General features: G+C 38.8%; 1 protein-coding gene across 5 annotated transcripts in view; it reads right to left on the reverse strand.

Moving 5' to 3' along the window:
• sema3c (sema domain, immunoglobulin domain (Ig), short basic domain, secreted, (semaphorin) 3C) overlaps positions 1–21,735 on the reverse strand; it is an 88,181-nt gene that overhangs the window by 48,184 nt on the left and 18,262 nt on the right. The gene's annotated exons all lie outside the window — the stretch shown is intronic.

The raw sequence follows: 21,735 nt of genomic DNA on the forward strand, positions 1-21,735 counted from the left end.
AATGGAAATTGACATCAAATAAAATATTCAGGAATGGCTTCAGTGTTTTTCAGTGCACTTAGTGAGTTCTTTGCATTTTCTGTTCCTCTGCACTTTGGCTGCTGTGCATTGGTTTTGCCTGAGGGCACCAGATTGGATGTTCAACCACAGAGTTATGATCATGTTGACCAAATGGCATCTGAGGCCATCTCACGTTCCCCACACCCACAGGAAGTCTGCGTGATGTTTCAGGAGATGTTGTTAGCAATATCAGTGGGCTATGTGGCTATGGATGTTTGGCAGAAGATGAATTGAATTAGCAGGCTGTTCAATGAGCCAATACATTCAGCCAAGTGTTCCCAGCCAATTTTGATAGTTGAATGCATATGTTTAAGGGAATAAGGAAACTCTGAATAGCAGCACATAATTCTCTTCTAATGACACAGGGTGGGAGTTCCCTGGTCCTGTAATCTGAAAATAACACTGGAATGACTGTTTTGTTGGAAGATTAAATACTGCTCCTTTCAGACAACTTCTCTCCTTTCCCTTTCCTGGCCTAACCACATGATTCATCACTTGCAGCTGAGAGGCCAGACGGGTGATTTGTCACTTTGAATCCAGCCACCTTGAGATGCAGTCGAGCGATCTGGGTTAGGCCTTCCTCCAACTCTTTGTCTGTAACCTCCTAGCTTTAGATTTTGCTAAAACTTCTTGCTCTTTTCTGTCTCTGTGATTTTCACCAGCTGCTAAAGCAAATCTTCCAGACTCGCCAACGTCTTTGTGCTGTTTCATCCATCTGCTTTTGCAAATTTGAAGGCATCTCTGTGCTATCAGTTTATGGGTGGATAGTAGTCAAGTAAGAGACCTGTGACCAACAAGACCAGTACTATCCACTCCACTTCTGCATCATGCCATGTGCTCTCAATGGCTTCACTGGAGAGTAACCATGATGCACCGACTCCAATAACAACCCTCCAAATCTGCAGAGATGGAACAGCGCTGCCTGTTCACATCTTTCATTTTGGCCACGGGTATGGCAGGAGAGTTCCATGGGTATGTCAAATAGCAAATAAGAAAAATAATTAAAAAAACACAGGGGGCGAATTTCTACACAGGGGAGCAGCCTTACAACACCACTGAAGGTTCAGGCTGGAAATTAGTTAAACCCCCAATAGATGCTTCACTTGCTTGCTATTTATCATGATCAAAGCTTACTTTAAACAGAATCAGTCACAATGACAAAGATGGAATGATTATACTTCAGGGATATTACAGCACAACGAACAAGAACAGTTCTGCTATCTGAATCTTGAAACCTGGTGCCACTGCTTTCCAAGTGTATTGAAAGCAAAATGAAATTTTTCCTTTCTGGAAATTAATCATAGTTTTGGACAAAGAAATGGCAACTTCAGCTAATAAAGCCGATTGTCAATAAGAGCTCTGCTCCTTTGCATAACTAAATAAAGCTCTCTAAGCACTTTCTCACAATGATTTCTTTTGAAATATCATCAATGTACAACAAATTAGAAAAGGGCTAGATGTTCCCATATTTATAGAAATGGTGGGAATTTATTTGCACCTGTGTGTGATATATATTTTCACATTGTAAATTGAAAAGACTATCAGAGACATCTTATAAGCTACAGTAACAACCCTGTCAGAGTTATGAGTGGCATCAAAATTTCAACCAAAACAACTATAAAATGACATAAACAGCAAATCTATTAAATTAGCCCATCTGCCAACTTTGCCCGAACACCTAATATATACATTCCCATGCAAGCCGTAAGACTGGATGAAAATAAAAGCCATGGTCAGAGAGCAAGAGAATGAGTGGTGGATCCTCACTGTTAGTGATGTGAGTTAGCTGTCCCTGCCCCGAGAAGAAGCCATAGGGTGGGAAGATAATGTTGTGCCCACAACAAGGTCAATAGCCGGGTAACACGGAAACTAGATTGGCTAAAGGCCATTTCAAATCCCTTAATGGTCTCATTTAGGAGAGCGAGTGATGATATTGGCAGCGCTGCTAATCTACTGATACAAATCACTGCCATTGGATCCTGTAAAAGGCTCAAATTACCATCCTTGCAATAGTTTGACATTTAGAAACTGCAAAGCTCAGGACAAGACCATTGAAGAAACAGGACAATCCATTATGAAATAGTTCAATAACACACTATTTTTGCATATTAGCAGTTGGACACTAAATCCATTATGAAATTCTAATGGGAGTTATCAAATACACTGTACATTGTGTGGAATGTTAGATTCTCACATAGATCTTGGTGCACAAATGTGCATTTGCTCTCTCGTCCAGCAATATGCTGCCAGAAGCTATCAGGCCAGCATGTAAACAGCAGCTCTCTCTTAGGGTCATGTCACTGGCTCAATATTCAGCTGTCGCCTAGCAGCTGTAAAGGAGAAGACACAATGAATACTCCATCTGTCACAGGTGTCACCCAGAATGATAACCATCTGCTCCTTTCTCTACATGGCACCCTCATGCCATTTTGCTGCCTCACTGTGTAGATGTTGGGGTATCTTTAAATGAGGTAATTAAAGATTGAAATATAATAAACAAATAAATCATATTTCTTAGATTGTTTTCCTTAATGCTATGATATTTCAAATTCCTTGCTAATGAAAGCTCCATTTCATTAAGAAAAATCAATTCAGAATTGCAATCAATTAAGGAAAAGCAGCAACTAACTAAAATAAGTTCAAAATTGTAGTCCTTGAGGTGCCTCTAATACATTCATGGGAAAATGAAGGCTCTTGGCTTGAAAAAAAGGAAAATACAAAGCTCCTACAATTTTGGAATCCAGCAGGCTTTATAATTTAATCTTTACTTACTACTATCTGAATCCATACCTTCTGCCACTTTCTCAAATCCCTTCCTTCATTGTTCATTTAAGTGGTGCTGCCGTTATGTTATAATGTCCAAGGCTGACATTACATTCCCACACTCGGCAGCAACGGTTCTTCCTCCTCTGTCCATTTTATGAATGACAGTACTATACACAATAAATGCCCTGAGGGTCGCATCAGTAAAACAGCAGCAATGGTAGGATTATCAGAGGCTGCACCATAACTATGTGAGCTACTCAGTCTGTAGTGAAAACTAAATGAACACATGGGTTTCCAAACAGAGCACCGAGAGCAGCAAAATGAACTTTCCTTCCATCACCACGACCTAGCAACAGTATAAGCACAGTGGAAAGATTCCCTTTGATCAACCAGTCATTATTACAGACTGTTGAGCTCTCGAGTCACTTAGAAAATAGGACATAACAATCAATGCACTGGGCTCCATTCATTCTTCTGAATTTTTTTATGTTTTTGCTCAAAATTGAAGCTATAGTGATGAAGTTCGGTTTGGGCAGGGTTGCAAAACAAACTGCATTGCACCTGCTGAATTTTTCATGTCCTGTTGATCTTCAGTTCCATTGATTTCAATGGAGCTGATTACTGAGCAAGGTGTAGAGTTTGGTGGGAGATGAATCATCCCTGGTAGCATTCATTTAATGCATGATGAAGGAATAGGTGTGCACTTTACTCCGATCTAACATTCATTTCCAATGGAGCTTCAGTTGGTCTATATTTTGAAATGAATATAACAATCACTACTACGTTATGTGTTTTGTTTGTGACAAGGTCAACTTTTACCTCTGTGTTAAAATTATTAATCTCAAACCAAATAAACAAACACATATAGGTGAAATCTGTATATCTTACTGCTTTAATGTCTCTTAATATGCAATAGTTATGGTAAATATTAATTGACAAAAACATATCACATTTTGTACTGTTAAACTGATCGCACATTAACAAAATCTTTCTGCTTGCTCTTTTCAGTCATAATGGTAATTTCATTAACCTAAGAGAATTCGTAATATGATTAATGTAGGATTTCACTGAAGAAAACATTGAATTGCTCATGCCATCAGGTGGTCAAGAACCAAAGCTTTCTACAGGAAGAAGATAATTCCATAAAACATCCATCTTATCAGATTCTAAAATTAAGTACAAAAACAATTTAAATCACAGCATAGTCATAATTGCAGACCAAAGTTATACTCACAATTCTTCCAAGTGTTCTCCATCAGTGAAAAGATAATGGTTGTGACATAAAACTGGTTTAAGAGCTGGTAAAACATCATTGCTGCATTCAGTATTATCTCTGCCACACTTGGCAAGATGATGCTTTCTGGATTTGCTGAGATTTCCTCACCCCTAGACTTTCCCAAGTAAATCACTACTTTAAAAAATAACTTTTCTCCTAAACCATTGTCAGTGATAATCATGCCTCTGTCTTTGACTTTCAAGTCTGCTCAATCTCCAGGTTAAACACAACATTGGTAAAATGGCATAGATGTTTATCAGACTAGTGTCGGCAGTGTAGAGAATCTGGGAGAGTACTGTCAGCTTCACTGATAAGTGTGAGATTTGTGAGATGCAGAAAACTCCCCAACTCAAACAGTTTTGCTTCTGCACAGGATCACAAATGTGGCAACGTAAGAAGCACTTAGCAAATTCCTAATCTGCAGAATTTCATTATAATCACACTTATACAAATGATTCAATTAATTGTAATCAAGACTTGTAATTTCTACTATATTTTGCAACAACAACAGCTTGCACTTAACATTGAAAAATTTGTGCAAAGTATTTCACAGAGAGGGAATTCAGACCACAACAGGTCTCAAGGTGGTAAAAGGAGGAGGCAATCAAATAGTTGATCAAGTAGTCAAACAATACAGGAGAGGGAAATGAAACAGCAGAGGGATGAAATCTTAGAAACCGGAACCATGATAGACAAAAACATTTCTATATTTGTCATGCAGTACTGATAATGGATGAATTCAAGTATCCAAATGTATACCAGCAGAGCAAGAATATAAAGAACAAAGAAGTGTCAGAGTTTCTGAAGTGTTCTCTTGAGAACATTCATGATCAGTATGTTATGTTCCAACAAAGAAGAAGCCATTGCTGGACTTGGTTCTGGGAAATGGAGCAGTGTCAGTGGGGAACATCTCGGAATTGGCGATCAGGTGATCATAAATTTCTAATAGTCATGGAAAAGGATGCAGTGGCTTGGAATTTGGTCCAAAGTCACTTTTAATTTCCCTGAACTGCCAGAGTTTTGGATCAAATGCAGAGACCTCCCTGTTATGCCAGTCAGGTGAGTAGATTAAACATAAATGCTTCCAGACAGATATGTACTTCATTAATTTGTGAGTTAATATCAGGAAAAATAACCATGAAAGCTGCTGAATTGTTACAAATCCCCACTTTTTCATCAATGTCCTTCAAGGAAAGGAGCTTTTCACCTGTGTCTGGTCTGGCCAAAATGACTCCACATTGAACCCTGACCTCCTCAGGTCAGCAGTAAGTGTCGACTTGCCAATGTCGCTGAAGAACATAAACAAATCTGAGTTCACAAGAGCAAGTCATCCAACTCATTTGTCAGCAGATTCATACATTTCTCTGTATTAATTCTCTCTCTGGCATGGTATTTGCTGACCTTGAAGCACTGCTTTCCTTGGGATGAGATTTCTTTCAGAAGGTCATCCACTGAGAGAGTTGAACATCTGGGAAGGGTCCTCCTTACTGGAAACCAACGGTTAAGTGGCACAGATCAGCACAGCTCACAGAAAACTGGTACTGAAAGTACATCATTCTTGTTCTCAGAATTTGAACTGCAACAGCCTCTGCTGCTTTCATTACAGTGGGACCACTGTTCAATACCAACGGAGACACAAGGGACTGCAGATGCTGGAATCTGGAGCAACAAGCTATTCAATACCATTGTGTTTTACCACCACCACTTCATTTACCTCTTTTACTCTCTGACTCAACTCAAGTTATGTAAACTTCACCTGAGCTTCTTAGTAAATAGTAAAATGGGAACTAAAATGAAATTAAAAAGAACGTATCTTTTAGCCCTCTTCAGGGTCTGTTTCTTCCCGCTGAGGGCCACAACTGCTTACCTGAGCAAGTCTCTGGTCCAACTTGGATGGGTTTATTGGAACACAATCAATATATTTAAAGAATGACTCTGCTGCCTTTTGATGGTTATCTATTACCACACCTCAGAAAAACAACCCAAGGTTGTAACCTGAGGAAGGCAGTGAGAAAAGTATGTCTATATTACATTGGCCAATTAAGCTGCCTGCCAATGTTTGCCAATTGGGTGGGATTAAAATTGGACTGATAATCTTTCCATGGTTTCTTATGAGAAAAGCCTTATGCATTTCCATTCTGAAACACACACTAACATTTACAAGGTGGAAAAACTCTGAAACAATTGATATTATGTGTTGAAAACCATATAATTATGGTTTTAAAACAAATTGCAACTTGACCCCCTCTCCACATGTGCCAGACAATATTGGGCTTTGATAAAGTTCAGCTCAGTGGTCTAAAGATTTGTCAATGTTATGAGCAAACTGTCAAGGGAAAGGATCGTTGAAAGTCTATTTGGTCTTTCTTCACAGCTGGTAAGCAGGCCACTGCTCTGCTGCCTAGTGTTTAGATAAGGTTTGTTTTGTTACAGGAGTGTGAAACAGCCAACCGTTCTGCTCTCACAGACTACACAATGCAACCCATGTTTCCCAGGACAAGGTTGGAGAGGTGAAATTATGAGAAGATGTGCAAAATGTTTTTGGTATTAACTTTTGTGAAGATTTCTTTCTGAGGAATGTCACAAGAATATGGAAAGGATAATTACACTGTTGCACTTGTTGAAAGCCAGGCACACCCTGAAACTATGATATGGAAATTTCCTTTATATGGTACAAAGCTTTTGACATTAAATTTATGTTAGAAGCAACATGCCTGCTTTTTATAAGCATAATAGAGTGAAAATCAATACTGAATTGTTCCATTGACCAGTAGCGGGTGGTACTGAGGAACTTTCCTGAGGCATACATTGAATTTCTGCCATCTTCAGGAAGTGGTGAGACTGAGTGATACCATGCTGTCAAATTACGCATGTAACTTCCAGTCAGCCCTGCTACTTTAGTTACAGCATCACAATGACAACTGGCTGATTGGTTCTCATGCTCAGACTGCCACAGATTCCTGCTACGTACAGTCAGATCCGTCTCGTAAAAAGTTTCTATGTTCCCAATGAATGCTGACAGGAAAATGAATAAAGCCTTCTGGTGCAGAAAGAAATACTGTTATGTTTGCAAACCGTCTTTCCTGCCAGTTGTTACCTGCTGAAGTTGAACAGATTGTATGACAAAGCATGGAACTTGGACATGAGACAAGAACATGAGCCTTTCCTCTTTGAGAGCCTCTAAACACTAGTAGGAAGCCTGGCAATGTTTCCAGCTCAATTTCATGTGGCCTCTACAGTTCCCAAACGTGATTGGTTTCCATTCAGAGTTCTTCCTGGAATCAAAAGCAACTGACTGCTTCTGGGAGAAATAATGGATCAGAAGGTTCTTTTCATTTTCACATGGTTGCTGCCACAGTAGCCAGTGACAATGGTAAATTAGTTGTCAAATTGCAAGTAAAATGATAATGAGCCTACCAACTGCTGGATAGAATATTCTCAAATAATAGATTTAATATCAAAAGGTCAATGTTGAGAAATGGCCATTTGGATCCTTTCTACCCATTTCCCTGGTACTGTTGCTCTTCTCGTTGAGCATCTGCCTTCTCTCTGCACACCTCCAAAGTCGCTATTACTGTTTCTCTGCCTGACACACTAATCTAATTAGTTTCCATTTTCTTAATAACAAATCTCTATCTAAATTTACATTCTATAAATACAGGCCCTCTGGCCTATTACTTATTTCTTAGGATTAATGTTGTTGGTTAATTTTATTTATCTATCTATAAGAAAATATAATTACAATCACACCTTATTCTTTTGAGTAATGTCTACATTTTAATTCCAAGCTGTAAGGTAAGGTGAGGGCAGGCACAGTAGTGTAGTGGTTAGTGCAACACTATTACAGCGCCAGCAACTCGGGTTCAATTCCGGCCACTGCCTGCAAGGAGTTTGTACGTTCTCCCCATGTCTGTGTGGGTTTCCTCATTCCAAAAGACATACAGGTTAGGCATGCTATGTTGGCACTGGAAGCGAGTGAAATTTGCAGGCTGCCCCAGAACACTCTATGCAAAAGATGCATTTTGCTAAGTGTTTCAATGTACATGTGACAAATAAAGATATCTTAACATCGTAACAAGCCTCACTAGCTGTTCCTTGTATCAGTTTAAGCTTTAGCCAGGTGATCTCATCTCCTCTTTTCCATCCCTACTGCCTTCACCATTCCCACTTCCTTCAAACCCAAGTTAGCTGCTTTCCACCTTGGGCCTTCAAGTCTCCACGTCTCCTCCCTTACTTTTTGTCCTCCTTGTAACTTGGGCCTCACCTTAATTGTTCACGAACCCACTCAGGCTACTCCTTAGGGTTGTGTTTTCTCAACCTCCTGCCACCTGCATCCTTCTTCTTGCCAGTTTTCTGTTGGCAACAGGTATTAGCTGGATTGAGTTTGATCCAGCTTGCTCCTCACACTCATACCCCATGCTATTCCCTCAGCTTTGTTTACGTATTGTCCCCATGATCCACTCAAATTCCAGGCCTTGCTGCCACAGCTGGACCATAACACAAGCCATTCCACAATCAGTGACTAGGCCTCTGGAGGGTAGATGCTGAGACCCCAGCTCTGGACTATCTTGACAGCCATTAGATGACAGTGGCCTTGGATCTGCCATTAAATATCTCTAATGATCAAAGGCACATAAAACAATTCAAAACAATGTAAGTAAGAAATATTAAAATGAAAGAGTAAATTTTCTTGAAAGCAAATTTAAATAATTTAAGGTAAAAAAATAGGTTAGAATTGAGAAAATTTAACAAAATATAAGGCCACCAGCATTTAATGTTTTCAATCTGATCAAATCATTTGATTGGAGACACATACAACAGAGCTGAGGGGCCAGATGCAATGTGCCTCCAGCCATAGCACAGTGTTTGAACCATGGTCTCATATTGGCCTTATCAGGCATCCCAGAACCCATAGAACTGCAGAGGAAGCAAGTCATCCTAAACTCCAAGGGACTACATAAAAAGAAGCAGCACCTGGTTTTCAGCGTGGTACTGAGTGTGACAGGGTATGGGAATCAGATACACTGACATTTCATCTCCAGTGCATTCCTGACTTCCACACCATAGTGTGCAGGTGCAGGTGTCAGAATGAGCTGATTCAACAGGAACAACTTGCTCCTATTTATTTCTATTAGATTTGTACCAGAGTAAATTCTGTAGAGATTCAATTTAAGAGATGTTGGTAACACAAAAGCCAACCAGCCTTGCATCCTGAAGGAATGTGACCATAGAACTTGAGCCTCAGATTTCAGGTAGGTTCACTTCAGAGACAGTGCAACCTAAATGTTAATAGGAGCTGAAATCTCATCAGGCACTGAGCTGGGTTTAACTTCACAGAAGTGAACCAAATAGAATTTATCATGCAAAGGTTGACATTGAGCCTTAATACAATAATGTATTGCTCTCACAAGGTTCTAAACAGGAGATGTAATCCAGTGCAAAGCCCATAAATTATTACTTCACTTGTCAGGCAGCTTACCCCAGTTTGACAAATTTACCATGAGTTGTTAAACTCAGAGATTAGGGAATTATGGTGGAAATCTTATTAAAAAAGGTATCATTTTTCCTGTCAGAACAAAATACAGTAGGCAAATCATACATAATTATCTGGCACAGCACTCAAGAATCAGAGCAGGTATAAATTAAGAGTTGAAGAGTTAATTGATAATGACTGCTGCAGTATCAATAAATCCACTTAATTAGTGGTGTGTTCACTTCCAGATCTTATACTGTAATAATAAGCCTGGCAATCATGGTGATGTAAAAAGGTCAAACCAGGCAATCCAAGTGAATGCCAATATACAGTTTAACACTCTGTGATATGCACTAAGACACAGTGTTGAGTATTGACCCACTGTTGCCTTGCCCTAAGTAATGGACTTGGAAAGTTATTCCATGTAATTTCCAAGTTATTCCAACTTAATAAAGGGAATCCCAAGGTACATGGCAATACAGTCAGGAGCCTCCTCAAAAGTGGATCTTTTGTGCCCAGAGTAAAGTGCACTGAAGTGGGTGTTGCTGGGTGACTGCCATTCAATTCCTAATTTTCTAAACCAGCACTGGGAATACAGAGAAAACTGTTTCACAACAATGGAATTTTCCTCTGTGTACTACACAGTGTCATTGATTTTGGACAGGCAGAAATTTATAAACTGCAATTCATACCAAATATTTTTATAACCTATGGTAAAAGGATAATTTTAATAATCTTCCCAACACCAACATTTTACTGCAGTTTTGTCCATTCACTTAACCCATTAATATCTCTCCCATTAAATGCTATTGTTTCATCCTTATACTTGGACACATGATTGCTTGCCTATAAGAATTTAAATGTGACATTTCTAAATATGGTGAATAATTGCAGCCCAACACAGATTCTTTCAGTTATATCCTGCCAAGTGGAGAGTCTGCCTGTTATTCCAGTTCTCTATTGCTCGCTCCTCAGTCAGTCCCCTAGTTAGTGGTGGGATCTTGACAAAATGTGCTAGGAAGTCCTCGATACTTTGTAGAAATCCTCTTCACAACTCCAGCGACAATGACATGAAATGGAGAGTACACTTTAATTAGTGAGTAGCACTTTTGGCACCACTTGAAGTTGATGCCACAATGAGGCTACTCCTAACAAGTGACCACAATAAGCGGAGGGCAGTAGTGGAAACACTACCTGCCAAATCCCAGCAGTTTCTTTAATGAACATAACCAATCATTTATCAAGCTTCTGTTTAGCCAGTCCTGGCGCAGGCTTCATTTTCTTTACCTGGATGGCACTTTTGCTAAACCACATTTGCAGCTTAAGACCCCCGCTTGGCTATCACTTTACTTTATTAGATGTGTCCAAAATTACCCTCACCGATTTCTCCTGACGACAACATCTAGTCTGTTCCAATAGGCTCTGGACAAGATACCAATTAAGATGTTAATGGAATGGACTATCTGGTGATTAAAAACAATGGTTATCTTTTGCACTGGAAAATAGAATGTGATGATTTAATTGTACCCTGGAACTGAGTATTGTTATGAATATTTTGGCATGGGAATATTAGGTGTTGGATGAATGTTATCGGAAAATGGCTACATTATCATCCTACTTAAGATGAGTGTTATCAGTAATACATGTTTCTGTGGTCAAAGTGACCAGAACTTCATATCAAGGCACTGCCACATGATCAATACTTTTCATAAAGTTTCTGTTCACAGAAATAACTGTGCAGTTAATCATTTTCCATGAAATAGACCAGGTCCCACTCTCAGAGAAAGAAGTTCTAACCTGGTAACAATTGTTCAGTCTTCTTCATAGATCTGCTTGTTAAGAGCTCCTTCTCTAAAGCTTTGCATGATGCAGTGTGCAACTGTATTCATTTGTTATCAAGGTGGGAGATCTTCTGCTAGATGGTGTAAGGACCATGTAAGTAGAACATGTGCTCAGCTGGAAAGATTTATTCTGGGTCTGTTTCAACTAAAACATAGTAGGGCTACAGAGGAAATGTGTAGCAGGCACGGAATATATGTTTGGTGTTAATGATTGTTTTTAATAGAGCTTTTTCTTTTGAGCTGCACAGTAGAGTGTAAACTAGACCTTCTCACAGCAGGCGTGGAAAGGGTGAGTGGATGGTGTCTGGATTAGAGTTCATCACCAGGGTGAATAAATTAATATTTTATGAACCAAATAGAACATGCAGTCATGGTTTCTATGAAGGACTCTAACAAGGTCTGGGAGTGAATTATGGGGGAGAAATGAGTCTCTTGCTGTTATTGAGCAGTTCCCTTATACAATGAGGTGGACTATGACCTATGACCTCGCGATCTACCTTGTTGTGACCTTGCACCTTATTACACTGCACTTTCTCTGTAGCTGTGACATTTTACTCTGTACTGTTATTGTTTTTTTTACCTGTACTACATCAATGCACTCTGTACTAACTTAATGTAACTGCACTGTGTAATGAATTGACCTGTACGATCGGTTTGTAAGACAAGTTTTCACTGTACCTCGGTACAAGTGACAATAATAAACCATTACCAATACCAATAGAATTGTACAAGTGCACACATGTCAGCTGGCATTTGGATTCCACATATTCAGTTCCATTGACTTCACTGGATCTGAATGTGGGGCATGTGCACAACCAGGAGCTAATACCCATACCTGTGCTGAATGTGAGTGAACAAAGAGTGGCTAATTAGGCTAACTGGTGTATCAAGAGGGCTGAGTCTGATTAAAAGGAAGACAGACAAGTTTTCACTATATTGTGCCTTCCACAACGTCAGAACATTCCAGAGTGTTTTAAAGCAAGTGAGGTTCAGTCGCTGTGATAATGTAGGGAATGCAGCTGCCAATTTACACACAGCAAGCTCCCTCAACTAGCAATGTGAGTTACGTGACATTGCTTATGACCTCTGTATATCCCAAAGTATGTTACTGTGTGCTTTGAAGTGTGTAAGGTAGTAAATATGATAACCAATTTTGTAGGTAAAGTAGTGAATATGGTAACAACAAAGACCCACAAACCCCAGTGTGATAGTGACTGTGTAACCTGTTTTAGTCACACTGGTGTTGGCCTAGCAACAAGAATCACTCCTCAACAACTCCTCAAAAGAATGCCATCGGATAATTTATGTCCACCTGAGAGAACAGATGGGGGTTTATTTATCATCTCATCTGACAAATGGCACCTCTAATTGCTCAGTACTTTTTCAGTACTAAACAAAAATGTCAGCATGTGCTTATGACCTTGCATTCAGATGTATCCATAACCTTCTGATGTAAGGGGTGAGTCCATTACCTGTTAAGCCACAGCTGATATTCAGCTGTCAGAAGAACAAAGATATATGGCTTCTAAATGGGGATATTAAGGTCTGGTTTGTTTGTTTACTCAGAGGCAATCATACTGCTTGAAGAAAAGGAATGAACTAATGGGAAAATCAGAATACTACACTGATGGAGGAACCAACTTAATTGAAGACAAAATTTTAAAAAATGGTTCCAAGCAATCATCTAGTTAGCTGCTCAGTGTGTTGCAATTCTAGTTAGCGAGGAACCTAGTCAAGTTATATTTCCTCCAGATGACGTGTTGGGTGTGAATTAGTCACAATATAAAAAGTCATAAATGTTCACATTTAATGCTTAGTGAACAAATATTTGTGAGAGTTACATTTCAGCTGAGTTAAAGGAACCATTTTGTTCTTGTACTATCATTCACAGAAAAATTTTGAACCATTTCATGATCTTCTGCTAAGATATGTTAACTATTTAATTTCCATGGAATGATTATGTCAACACCCCACTTTCAGTAGCTTGGTAGAAGGAAAAACATTGGCTTGAAGAATTCCTTGTCCTTCTTCAAGTTCTGCTTTAGCATCTTGAAAACCTACCTATTCCAGCTTTAGATCTCACTCAATGTCAGCAACATCAACAAATAGCAATCCTTCGTATGTATTGTTCCCTTACATATTGTACTTAATTTCTGCAATTTGCCTGGACACAGACTCAGCTGTAAGATTCAGTCAATAGGCATAATTATATGTAATCCTGAGCTACTTCATATAAATTAGTATTAATCATATCAACAAACTAACTGTGCTTCTTGCCAGAAAAAAAACAGCAGGTGCATTTTACATTGGAAACATTAACATCCTGCATTCCAGTCCTGGGCTACTTTGAAGCAGGTGGGGAAGGGCCAGGTCGCCTCAGTATACAGGAAAAAGATGTCAAAGAGGAGAAAAGTTAAAAGTCAGGGTGCAATTTTTGGAATGAACCATGCACAGAGTCCAGAATCTATTAAGAGAAATATTGCTGCTGGTCAATTCTGTCTACCAATATTGAGGATGCAGAAGCTTAAATGATCTTTGAAAAGCATGAATGATTTTTTTTTGTGTGTGACTTTGTATGAATTAAGTTTACTCAAATAATCTCACATGTCTGAGTAGAAGAAAATTTCTCAGACAATCTTTCATACTGGAAAACTACTTTCATTCCTATTTCATGCCTATGATGTGCTTTACCCTGAAAAACTGTTTAGTAAACCCTGCAATGCATCAGCTGTTTTACTGTATTTTACTACTGCTGATATTCTTACCAATTACGTCAAAGGAAGATGAGATGATGCATATTGTTTTGATGCAATCTGCAAAAATAATTCATGGATGCTTTTTTTAAATCATTGTAGTTGCTAATTTCCTGTAATTTCCTTTGCATCACATGTGCCATTTATGGAACCTTCCCGCAGATGAGTGTGCTGCTATGTTCTCTGAGACAATGATTCCCTTGTGTAAAAGCTGGGCAGTCGGTGTATGTAACATTGTGCAGATTGTGGAGGAGGAAGTTCTTCAACAATACACTGACTTCTTAATCTTCTGACCTTTGTTAACCTTTGCTTCTGTGCTGGCAACCAAGATTGCTTTCTATTGACATATTAGAAACGAGGCTAAATGGGTGAAAGCATTGGCAATAAAAGGCTCTTTGAATGCTATCCATAATCAAGAGCTGAAAATCATTATGATGATACACAATGTAACTAATCACGTTTGCATAATTGTAATTTTGAGTGGAAGAAATACTAGAATGGGCTAAAATTGATGGAGATTTATATTAAATTCAATGACATATATATGAATCTGGGACCCAATAATAATCAACTGGATATCTGTAAAATACACAATAAAACACTTGTACATCAGGGTGTGTATTTGTTTCTCTGTAGTTCCTCTTGTATTTTATTTATATAGTTATTAAGCTGATAATGCCAATCTTAAAATTGTACAGGGAGGGCTTCAGTACAAAAGGACATAAATAAGTTTAAGAAATAGGAGCAAGTATAGGCTGTTTGGCTGTTTGAGCAAGCTCCACTGCACAATAATATTATGGTTGGTCTTCTACCTCGTGCATTTAACCACTCTATTCCTATATTCTACTATTCCCTTTGTATTCCGAAATCTATTCCTTTTTAATAGCACTCAATAACTGAGCACCCACAACCCACTAGGGGAGAAAATTCCCAAGATTCATGACTATTTGAGTGGAGAAATTTCTCCTCATCTTGATGCTAAAAGGGCAAACCCTTATTCGGAGACCATAACCCCTGATGCCAGATTCCTGTCAGGAGGTAACGTCTTCACTGCATCTTCGTGCTTGATATGTTTCACTCGGGTCACCTCTCATTTTTCTGAACTCTAGGGAATGTATACTAATCAACTTCTCCTCAACAGCCAACTTCCCAAAACAGGGAATTGGTATAGGGAATTTTTGTTGCTCGACCTCTAAGATAAATTTTCATTCCATATCTGGAGAGATCAAAGCTATATCCAGTTGTAGTTTCAACAAGACCCTGTATAATTGGTGTAAGATCACCTGGAGCTAGTCTAGTGGAACCAATATCAACTACTGGTTGTACTCGTCTTCACACTTCCATCTTCAGTAATGTCAGTACACCTGGCAGCCAATATTCTTAAAAGCACGTTTTTCAATGCCTAGAGATGAACACTTCACTTCTTTAACATTATACACCAATCCTTATGTAATAATGGCAAAAGTAATTTCCTAATTGCTCGCTCTGCACTCACTTTCCATGATCCATTGAAAGGATGTACAATTATCTCTGCCCTTTCTTCTACTATTTAATAGAATATTCTGCTTTTTCCTAACAAAGTTGATAACTTCACATTTCACCACGTTATATTTATGTCCACCCAGTTAAATTGTCTGCTTCCACTTACAATCTCATCATCTCTTCCTCACAATTTCTCAACTGGATTTGTAACATAGCAAACTTGAGTATAGCATGTGGGTATACCCAGTCCCCACATTGAATATAGTTATCTGAAACTCAAGCACTGACCTTTGTGACTCTCCAGTGGTCACAACCTTCCAAACCATAAATCTCCTGTTTATTCCTATTCTCCATTTATGACTCCAACCAATATGGGTCATCTGTCCCCTGAGCCCTAATTTTATTTAATCACCCTTTAAAAAGCACACCATGAAATGCTTCTTAAAAATCTAAATACTACATCCAATTCTTCCCTTAACTAATTACAGTTTCAAAAAATTCTAATAAATGTGTGAAACACAATGTCCCATTCATAAATTTATATTGACGTTTCCCAATCACCTTGTGATTTTCTACAAATCCTGTTATCCTAGTAATATATTCTACAGTCCCCTACTATTGATGTCAGGCTAATTAGCCAATTGTTCATTGCTTTCTCTCTCCATCCTTCTTGATCAGTAATTTTAAAATTTGGACAAATGCATCTACTATATCTAGAGCCACTTCTTAAAACTCAGAAAATGGGCTTTGAGGGATAGATCTATTTTTAGATTCAATCATTTGTCATCTCTATTTGTTTACTAGTAATAATTTCTTTCAGCTCCTCATTCTCTTTTGACCCCTGGATTTTTATTACTTGCCAGATTTCTTTTTTCCACCATGAAGATATGTGTTCAATGTGTGTTATTTCATCATTTATTTTTATAATTCTTTGTCTTTGTAAAAATCCTGTTTACTTTGTGTTTGTCTACTTGTTACACACAAATTTTATGTATGTTTTCATACCTCATGCTAGTTTACTCATAATCTTTCTAACACTTTATTAATCGGTCATCCTTTGCTAAATTCTAAAATCCTCCCAATGTTCAGATTTACTACATATTCTGCCAATATTATATGACACTTCATGTAATCTAACACTCTGTTGGGTCCACAAATAGTTGAAGTGTTGAGATGAGTTTAGTGGCAATCTTCATCTCTGCTCTTAGCAACTGGAAAATTTTGCCATTCTATTGGTTCCACATCTGAACAAAAAGCAGCAAATAACTTGAATTTATTGAATCTAATTGATAGCAAAAATACATTTAACCAAAATATTTCTTGACAGTAAGTTCATTCTACATGCAGGATAATGAGGACCCTATTCTGTAAAATTTCTTGATTCTTTATTCTCACTGATGCAGTGCAGACCCTATTCTTATTGTTGCCTGTGGCCTCTGTCATGCCCACTCAGTTATTTTAATAACTCAAAAATGAATTAATATAAAATATATGATTTTATTGTACCTTGCTTGATTACTGACCTTGTTTCAAACTGGGGCTCTGAAGTATTTTAACTTCAAATAAAGGAACTGTGAAATGATATACGTTTCAAGGAGATTGTAATCCCAATACTATAAAGCTAGGTTCAGAAAATAATAGCAAAGAAAACAGTGAGACTTTGAGAATCGTGTCCAGCAGATTTCTGTGGTAGTTCACTATATTTGATTTTGGTTGCAAGCAGGAAATCCATAAAAGTTTAGAAGTCTCTACATGTTGGTGCTCAAGGGCAATTATTTTTAAATTACCTCTGCCTTCCTGCTTTATTCTCAGAAACACAGGAAGAGGCCACTTAACTGAAAAATATATTTATAAATATCATTTCAGTGTTCCCTTGACACATATTGATCGCCTATATACAATTGACTCCTTCATCAGATATAGATATCAAAACATTGATATAACATATCAAAAACTTGGCAAGTTATGCATCTCAAGTCCCAGAACTAGCACTCCACCTTAAAGGATATGGGGTTAGTGCAGGAATGTGGCACTGAGGTGAAAGATCAGTTATGATCTTATTGAATGGCAGAAAAGGCATGAGGGGCAAGCAGCTTCCTCCTGCTATTTCTTATTATGTTCGTATGTTCCTTTGATATACACTGCCAATAATGAAATATCTGCACAAATGTTCAATGTTTAGAACCTCAAACAAGTGTTAGAAAACAGAAGGATTGTATAAGGCTGAATCTGCAAACCACCAACGTAAAACACTGTGGGCACAAGGAATCTGAAATGAAAACAGAAAATGTTGCGAATACTCGACAGGTCAGGCACGTCTGTGGAGGGAGAAGGAATGTTAATGCTTCAGGTCTATGACCCCGATGAATGGACATCAACCTGAAACATTAACTGTCTTTCTGCGGATGATGCCTAGCCTGCCGTGTTTCAGCACTTTGTTTTTATTTCTGAATCCACAAACTATTTGATTGGTTGAAATTATACAATTTAATTCATAACAAAGCAATGGCTTGGGTCATTTGATTAAGTGGTGAGGCTTAAGGCCAAAATGTCTTTACATTCACTCAAATCTTACAGTAGCAGAGAAGCTGCAGAATATTGCAGCATGACTTCTTACCCTGTGAATTGGCAATGGGGATCAGTGCTGCACACATTAAACACTTACATATCTGATAAACTCAGTCATTTCTCTCCCTTCTGACAAGTGCCAACCCTTATGGAAGTTGTGTGTGCGTTCTGTCAATAAAGGCACATGTTTCTTGTCTAACTACAATTGCTAATAACTTCGCCCTCTTAAGTTATAATGGGTAATTTAATTGATTAATGGAGAAACTGAGAGAAAAAAATTATGCAGTTTGCATGACCCTTGATCATTCTTCAAATGTAATGTTTGCACAGAAATCAAATTTGTGCAGTACGTTGATAAAAGCCCTCAGAAAAATAAAGAGACATATTAATGTAAAGCAAATCTGTTTAGCAGTAGAATTTGAAGTGTTAATGTGTACACTATTTTTAGGTAACAGTGTTCCATCAGAAAACTACTAAGAGCTCAGAAACTAATGGGGCGGGAGGGAGTGAAGGGGCATGGTGGTTAAAAAAATCATGCAGTCTGTTGAGTTAGTACCAACATTCATTAAGAATGGCTACAAAGTCCATTTAAACTGGTTCTGCATTGCAAAACCAGAAGAGCTTGATATTTCTGCAACATAAGCAATTATTCTTCAGGGGAATCTACAGAATGACCACAAATAAAACTTAAGGCAGAGGACCCCCCAATCCCCCTCTTCCCCCCCCCCCCAACCCCGAGATGATTCCTTGTAAGGAAAATATGATGCCTCTGGAAATGAAAATTATTTCAGTTTTTTGCTACAGTGGGAAGCTTGATATTGATGTGAATATGTACGTAAATGTTAGCAAATATATGCCACAGTTTGCAAAACTCTGCTTGGCACTTGTGTCTGCTCACTTTCACTGGTGGAATATCATTCAATTGTACTATTGTACACATCACTGAATTTGACTGGGAAATGATTTTAATGCAGTAACAATTGCACTGTACTATGTGTGTCCTTCTCTATCACTGACAGTCATGACTGCTGTAGTTTTGAGACTAATAACTATGTGACAGAATGGTTTAAATGGTTCAACTGGTGTAACTTTAATAAATGTTGAAAGCAATTACAGTAAACAAAAATGGTTTTTGGCTCTTTGAGTGGCTACATCACTTCTCTTTCCCCATAACCCTACAACATATGTCTCTTTTGGATATTTAGAAATTTATTTTTGTAAGCTGCCAATGAATCTGTAACTTACAGCAGTTCAGGCTGAGTTTGCTAACTCCATGCAATTCACTGTGGAAAGAAACATTTCCTCATGGCTCTTCTGGTACCTGTGACAGAAGATACCAAATTGAATAGCACCCCCCCCCCCACCAAAATAAACACAAGGGTCAGAATGCAATGTTCAACTACAACGATTCAGTGCAGATAACACACAAAGTGGAGGATGTATTGTTAAACATCCTATACCATGGGGAAGTCTGCAATCCTTTCAAAACTGTCTACCCATTCTCCCTCCTGCTCCGTTGCAAGGCAGAGTGAAAGTTACTCAGCTTTCCTGAGATTGGTTTCACCAGCAAGATTTCATTCCTTGTGCAACAGTGGTGGGCAGTTCCACCATGAATAAGGCCTGATACCCACAGAGACCTTGGTAACCGCTGGCAATTTGGTCCATAACCTTAAGACTGAAGTTGTGGCTGCTGGAGGTGGCACTGCCATTCTGAAGCAAGGACATTTCCCGTTGTTCCTCACTGAGATTCAGTTCGGACAGTTGGGTGAGTTTGACCTCCTGTTGACAAATCTTCTTCCCCACTGCTCTTCCTATAGCTTGTCATCTGCTCTTTCCCCAGGTAATGCTCCACTCCAAAGGGAGTGCCGGCAAATTCCCTGTGCTTGGGAGCAACTGACTTCCTGGAAGCTTGAAGTCAGGGTCAAGTTCTTCAGTACCTTTTATGCTGCTCCTTGTGGAGTTTAGCAACTTTAAAGAACACTAGTAAGTAAACCTATGGAAGTTTATTACAAGCCATCACGAATCAATAAACAATTAACTTGCATTGCGTGGATGGTCTCTTTCAATGATGCGGGTGGAGCGTCCTGTTTGCTCATGTACATGTGTTCAGTGTGTGAAGTTAAGGACAGGTGTTACCTGGAGTGTGAAACTGCAACCTGGTATTATTTGACTGTTCTGCACATTTCCAGCTTAGTAAACACCAATATTCTCACACTGTGGCAGTTAGCAGGTCTCACATTACAGATGTGTATGTGTGCATTAACCACCATATTGGCATCAATTTGGCACCTGTGGCACCCAAACAACAAGCACTGACTGTGAAGCTGGATTTTGCAGCCTGTATCACTTTATCTTAGCCTGCCCCACCTCAGGGATTACCTGCTGGAGGTAGTGGTTATCTCATCCAGACCTTACACCAGCAGACAATGCACACTGGTGAGATCAGGCAGGTCCAGGACAACTCAGCCTAGTGATTCATTATAGGATGATGCTTGTCTCTAAGACTTGCCAGCTCACATTCCTCCCACTTGACACAAGAACTGGTTACAATTTACAGGTTTACACTGACCTGAGTCTTCCTTCAGGAGCTGAACACCTGCAGAGTGAAGTGTTGAGTCAAAAGACAATAGTTCTCCACAGGAAATAGGTGCACCATTGAATCTTCATTTTTTTTTACTTATTTGTTCTGGGGATGTTGATATTGCTGGCCATGCTGGCTGTTTTGCCTTTCCCTGACTACCCATGAACTGAGGAAGCAGTTAAGAATCAATCATGGCGAATGAGTCTGCAGGCACATGTAGTCCAGACTGGGTAGGAAGGTAGTTTTCTTCTCTGAGGGACATTTCAGGGATCCTTTGAGAGATGTTTGGGCTTATTTGGATAATGTAGATTAGGGAAGTATTTTACAGTACTTCCATATTCCTTTATGTAAATTTTAGCCACCAAATATAAATGATTGTAAAAATATGTTATTCTTTCATTAAAGCTACTTTCTGACACAACGGAGTGAGTCTTCATGGTAACAATCCTTTCTCTGAGCCTAACCTGGTCCAATGATGAGTGGGCACCAGAAATTCAGCTCTGAATTCTGTGTTGATGACCAGGGAGATGGTAATTTTCAGTGAGTGTTCCCTACTTCACTACCTTCCTCCCCCCCACCCCCCCAGCACTCCCATCCCTCTCAACTTCCAATCTTCGAATTTGCAGATCAGGAGAATTTATAAAACATTTAAATGTACAGAACCAAACACTCTATGTGTTGGTATTTAGATGGTTATGGTCACAGAAAGAGCAATCATCTTTCAGCCTGTCAAATTGTTCACGAGTCTTTGAATCCTTGCTTCACTTTTCAAGAATTTAATTTACATCGGTAAGTCAAAGAAATCTTTTGCAGGCTAATGTACTTCTTTGTCCTGTCAGTTTCAACTCCTTGTATCTATTGTGTCTCCTTCAGCACAAGATTGGAATGGACCAATCATACTGACTTCTTCACAGACATTGCCAATGTCATGACAC

This window comes from Pristis pectinata, chromosome 19, assembly GCF_009764475.1.
Source record: "Pristis pectinata isolate sPriPec2 chromosome 19, sPriPec2.1.pri, whole genome shotgun sequence".
NCBI classification, from domain to species: Eukaryota; Metazoa; Chordata; class Chondrichthyes; order Rhinopristiformes; family Pristidae; genus Pristis; species Pristis pectinata.